Here is a 6,319-nt window from a genome sequence, read left to right as displayed (position 1 = left end):
GATATCTTTATGGCCTTTCCAAGGAAATGAGTTTTAATAGGTTAAATAAAAATATTTTATAAAAATCCTATTACTAGGCTGATTCTATCCTACAATGCAGATTCTCATTTCGTGTTAATTTTATTGTATTTTTATCATATACATAAATGCCATGGAAGATTTCTTTGCTCAGTGGCTTTGTTCTCTGGATAAATCCAGGTGTGATAAGAGACTGATTTCTGTATCAGAATGGCGTATTGGATCCGTTTCCGTGTTTGTTTTCTGGATTCGGTGGTTAATTTGGTTCCTAATCATGCTTTTGACCCCATTTCCCTACAGTTTGTGGTAACGGGAGAAGAAAGGCCCTGCAGTAGGTAATTAAGTCTGCAGAAGCAGTACTGCTTACTTTTCATTGCAGCAGATAATCAGAGCGCTGTTGCTCAAGTGTAAAATGCAGAAATTAATGATCCTATATAATACAGATTAAGGCTTTCATTTTAAAAACTATCAGTGCAGAAGAACAAAGGTACGAAAAGCAGCATGGTATTTGGATTTTCAATATCTAGTAAGGGTTGCAAATTTTGAAAGCAGTTTCTGAGCAAGAGACTAATCAAAATTCTCCTTATGTTCCATAGTGATTGATTAGTTCAGATCTCAAATATTATATTGCCCCATTGCATCTTTGAAAAAGCACAATTAGACACATTTGTCCGTGTCTTTTCACTTGTAAACATGTCCTTTTGTTCATTCAGATCAAATGGAGATAGTAAAAGCATTGAGTACATTGAGTATCACACAGTAGGTGCTCATAAATAATTCCATGTTTGAAGTAAATGTGTTTTTCCTGTGAAGGGACTATAAAGCAATACACAAGAATCAAGAGAATAGGGTGCATGCTTACTTTTAAAAACATGGTCTTGTAAGGATTTCTATCTGCGGTGTTATTTTACCTATATTATAACCTCCTAAATACAAAGCCACCTATTTTAAGCTATCTCTTCATAATTTACCCCTCATGAAAAAAGTAGGTTTCCAATAAAACCAAAATTTGTGTTAAAGCTAAGCTTGAGGCCCCCAAATGTATCTGTTTCACTATGTGACTCCTTGATGTTCTCAGCATATGACTATTCTGGGAGTCTCCCTCAACAGCATTGATTCCAGCTGTGATTGTATTGGTGCATTTTTGTGTCTTCTTGTTTAGACAATTTTATGATAATATTTCACATTGGTTTATTGTTAGCCTTGTTAATAATATTATTCTTATAAAATTACTGCTCGTTTGTCATCAGTAATAAATCAGTCAATCTAGTCAACATCTCATTAAGTGTATTATTCAGTTTCTTGTCACCATCTCGAAGGTACCTGAAAAAAATCAGTGATGTAAATGTACTCATGGTCACAGACATTTCAGACCATCATCTCTTGTCTTGATGCGACAGACCATTACAGTAAGGAGCAACTGATTGGGAGAAAGAGGCAGGGAAGGACCATGCAAGGAGCCATACATGCGATAAAGGTCCAGTTACATGCTCAGAAGGACCCATTTCCTTCAACTAGCTCCCACCCCCAACAGTCCACCAAATTATATACTCATATTAGGTTTTCATCAGTAGTGAAAAGTGTTCATGACCAAAATCAACCCCTCAAAATTCCAAGCCATAGCATTTCTGAAGAGGATGTCATTATATTCTTCATAGCACACATGTGGTAACTTTATTAGTTTAAAGTGGCCTTCCATCACACATGGAGAAGATATAGTACTAATCTACATGTAAGGGAATGGCATTATTATATTAACATGAAGAAGCTTAGGCTAAAGTAAAGTTAGCAACATCAATATGGAGTTTGGGGTCAGTACAAAGCAATATAAATTATCACGTGATTCTTTCTTTAATTGGCCTTCAATGAATCTGAATCTCAGATAAAAAAAAATTAGTTGGGAATCTGTCAGCTGCTCCCTCTGGACCTCTGTTCTCCATCAGTGCCTGTTGGGAGCCTGTTACCAGAGTACTTAAATCATGCACTCCGTACCCTCCAGAATCCCAAGGTCCCAGGTTTCTGACTTTTGAAAACACTTAGGAATCAAGTCTCTGCTTCAGTTTCTGCTAGAGCCTATAATCTGCCATGCCTGGAACAGGGATAGTACCCAGATTGCCCTGAGCTCTCAAATCATGACGTGTACATCTACAAGAAGAATGGAATCCAGTAAGGACATGAGCTGAAGGAACACAGTAAAAACACCACAGTTATTGCCTGGATTCCTAAGAGCAACTGCATTGTCACTTACAGGACAGACTGCAGCTCTTGTCTGGAGTCAGAAAGATGGCATCTATAGTCCAACCCTGGTGATTCTGAGGACTAACTATCTAGCCACTTTTGTGAAGATGACTCCACTAGAGAACAAGTTTTCTGTGTGGAGCAGAGCTCGGCTTATTTCTGTTTATTATTTTGAGTCTGAAAATGGCTGGTGGGTGAGTAAGCACATTAAGAAATTGATTTGCTCTACAACCCCCAGCTTTGACTGGCATCCCAACAACGTTTGGCTGTCTGCAGCCTCATGTGAGTTCAAATGCAGAGTGTTTGTCTGCCTACATCAAAGAGGTGAGTGAGACACTAGCCACCCCACACTGGGGCAGCCTTTTGCCCTTTGGTCAGCTGATATCTAAATTTGGTGGTAGTGATGCCAGCAGATGTTTAGCTTCTCTGCCAGTGCAAGCCGCCTTACCTGGGTCAGCCATGACTGCACTGTTATCCATTGCTGATGCCTCAAAAAGCATGCAGGTTCCAACTCTGAGAAGAGAGGTCCTGCCACTGTTGAGTGTGTCATTCATCTCAAGGAACAGGGTTGTGGCCACCACTGCTGCCCACTACTTCTTAACTAAGGTGACCATGGCTGTTTGACTTTTGTGTCCAAGCTGGATATTCCAAAACAGAACATCAATGCTACATGTCCAAAATAGACTGCTTCCAAAATATTGGCAAAAAGGGCCCCAACCAAGGACTGCAACACAGTCTTGGAGATACTGTACCAGAACAGCATCGCTCAAGCGTCTATTTATGAGGTGGACAAGCAATATTGTCACAAATGTTGCACTCCTGGCATTGATGGAGCTATGACAATTTGGGATTTCAAGACCTTGGAGTCTTCCATCCAGGGCCTCTATATAACGAGGAGGCAAGTGAGCCTCTGTTATGCAGCATGAGGAAGGGGGCTGAGCATGCTCTGCTGTCTAACTGTCTACATTTGCTGAGGATTAGAGGCCCATGGAAACGCTCCCACACTTATCAACAACTAATATGTGCTCTTTAGATGTTGTGGGGGAAGTGTGGGTTTTAAGAACAGTGGTGCCGGGCGGTGGTGGTGCACGCCTTTAATCCCAGCACTCGGGAGGCAGAGGCAGGCGGATCTCTGTGAGTTCGAGACCAGCCTGGTCTACAGAGCTAGTTCCAGGACAGGCTCCAGGCTCCAAAGCCACAGAGAAACCCTATCTCGAAAAACCAAAAAAAAAAAAAAAAAAAANAAAAAAAAAAAGGAACAACAGTGGTTTGGTTTTTGTTATACCTGATTTCATTTTGTTTTGATTTTGCCATCTCATGGCATTTTCAACCAAAGCCTCACTTTAAGTAGATTATTATGGAAGATTGCCACCCTCACTTAAGGTGTAAGGAAAGTGTTACATTGTCTGCTAAAAAAATTAAAGAAAAATCCCAAGCATGGAAAAACATTAGTCACAATACCCCCCCTCCTTATATTACTTTTAATGTAAAATTAGACCTTGATCTCCAAAGTATGATTGAGAAAGAAAAGCTTTGCTCCCCTTTGGCAGTTGGGAAAGCATTTGGTGTGTTGATCTGGCACAGTTCTTAGCCTGTATTAGTAAAATTGCTAGCACAGGAAGAGCAGCATTTGGTGCATGTTGGTAACCATTCTAATCTATTTGTAAAATATGCTATGCGGCATTGTTTTCTCAACAGAGGGAAATGGAGCTTTGGCATGCGTCCTCCATCGGAGTCTGATAATCAGAAGCACTTGTTTTAAAGTGAGCCCAGGAGCTACAATAATGATCTCGATGGCCAAGCACCTGTGCTTCGCAGTTCAATTTTCACTTTGGCCTAGACTCACTCAAGGGTTTAGTGTTTATTCATTGTAACAGATACATGAGATTTAAATAACATCCTGCCTTCCAAGTTGCATTCAGCAACTACAATACGACCATCACTAACAGCAGCACCACCCAGCCCTGGACACAGTTTCATATCACATTAATACTGTGGCTCATTCTGCTCCTCTCAGCACAATTGATCGCTTCCTCTCCCTATAAATTATGCAGGCAGGTTTTACTTCTTATAGCATTTCTGAAAGTCAACTTAAAATATTCGCCAGTTATTTTTAACCAACAGAATGCAGGTAAAATCAGAAAGCCACAGATATTAGACAACCTGGCTTCTTTGTCCGACTCGAGACTTATCAGAAATGAACAGCGTAGCCCATGACCATGAGGCAAAGTCAGAGGAGAAACTCAGAGGTTGAAACCTCAGCTACGAAAAGCATCTAGAGTTCTTAATTAAGGCAACTCCAAGTGTATCTGGATGAGTTTTATAGTTTTAACGTTCTTGAAAAAATGTCTTAATCAAAATCTTCTGGGATCTGAGGATATGCTTACTTGCTAAATGCATGACATGCAATCATAAAATCCTGAGTTTGATCTGCAGATCACATGTAAAATGTCAGGCATGACAACACAAGTCTGTATTCCAGTGCCAAAGAAGCAGAGACGGAAAAAAAAAATCCCTGGGGCTTGGATGACAGCTATCCTAACCAAATTAGTGAGGTTCAAGTACTCTGAACCTTCAAGGGAATCACTATAAGGAGGATAGTGAAAGAGGAAGAAGTATGAAATGTGCAGTTGTACATGCACCCACATAGAAACACAAACACACTCACATATGCATGCACATGCAAAATGGTTCCACATCAATTATGCAATAGTATGCCCATGCCTTTGAAACAATTACTCCCACAATGGCTTCCAAAGAGGGCAGCAGAGGACTCTGGATCTGTCCACTAATCTCTAAAACATGGACTGGCACCAAAGACTACAGGAGTTAATAATACCAGTGAGGAAAGTTTTAGGGAGAAAGAAAATATTCTTCACCTCTTTCAATGACCAGGTTGCTCCTCTCCTTCGAGTTGGGTTTCCGTCCCATTTTCCTGATTACAAAAGTTAAATAATGCACTTGAAAAGGTATGCAGCACAATGGAGCTGACAGCTTGTCTTTTTAAAGAGTACCCACAGCCCAGGGCCTGTGCTTTTATAGTGATGGATTTGCACATGTGCACCTGATTGTCTCTGTCTTGCAGATAAGAACAAAGAATTAAAGGTGTACAGCAATCATGACATCCATTGAGCTTTAAAAAAAAAAAGAGCCAGGTTTCAGATGTCAAATTGGAAAAATGAACAGGTATAAATAAAAGGAAACTTTTTCAAATGAAGCCACAGGGTACAGGGTCAATGCCAGGTGTTGGTGGTTTTTTAGATTTCTCATTAAATCTTCAATTCTACAAAATGAAGCCAAGTTACTGTCTTTGAAACTTGCAATTTCTCCTGAATAAAATTGGCATTTTTATTCTCTCTCTCTTCATCTCTCCCTCCCCACTATTGCCTTCATTCATCTATCCCAGGGGTTGATGTGGCAGACTTATCCTTCCTTTGCCTTCTTTTCTTTTTCAAGATTCCACACAATATGTGTTTTTTTTTCTTTGCACAGTTCAGCTAAATGACATGGTTAGAACCTATGCATTCATATCTATGAGTGTGGCAAAATAAAAACTGGTTTAATTACATAATCAAACATACTATTAAGCCAGAATAATTAAAAGCCTTTGATGAAGATGTGTGAACATACATTTCAATAGCTCCGAATAATCAGTTTATATTGATGTTACTATTTTTGTAAGAATTATTTTGGTAATGAAATCAGCACAATACATTACTATGAAAGAAATGATGTGCAAAAATGTATTTGAAAATTCTTAGAATGATACAAAATTATTTAAAATTATATCTTTATTCTATAAAAAGAAACTTTGTAGCTTCATAAAAGGAATTTGGCAATGACTTTTCTGTTTCTATATTGTTTCATTACCTCCAGTAATTCTCTTAATTCTCTATTAGGTTTCTGTAACCTTTTCTGGAGAGGTTGTGGAGAAAGGGGTACACTCATCCATTGCTGGTGGGAATGCAAACTTGTTCAACCACTCTGGAAAGCAGTGTGACGGTTTCTCAGAAAATTTGGGATCAACCTACCCCTGGACCCAGCAATACCACTCTTGGGAATA

General features: G+C 39.4%; 1 pseudogene; it reads left to right on the top strand.

Moving 5' to 3' along the window:
* The first annotated feature begins 228 nt into the window (after positions 1 to 228).
* The window catches only part of LOC126503503 (actin-related protein 2/3 complex subunit 1A-like), a 20,579-nt pseudogene continuing 14,488 nt past the window's right edge, over positions 229 to 6,319 (top strand).

The sequence above is a fragment of the Alexandromys fortis genome, unplaced genomic scaffold (genome assembly GCF_014885135.2).
Source record: "Alexandromys fortis isolate MF-2015 unplaced genomic scaffold, M_Fortis_MF-2015_v1.1 scaffold_2_1_26212458, whole genome shotgun sequence".
In the NCBI taxonomy this organism is placed as follows: Eukaryota; Metazoa; Chordata; class Mammalia; order Rodentia; family Cricetidae; genus Alexandromys; species Alexandromys fortis.
This window is presented reverse-complemented; position numbering and strand designations above follow the sequence as displayed.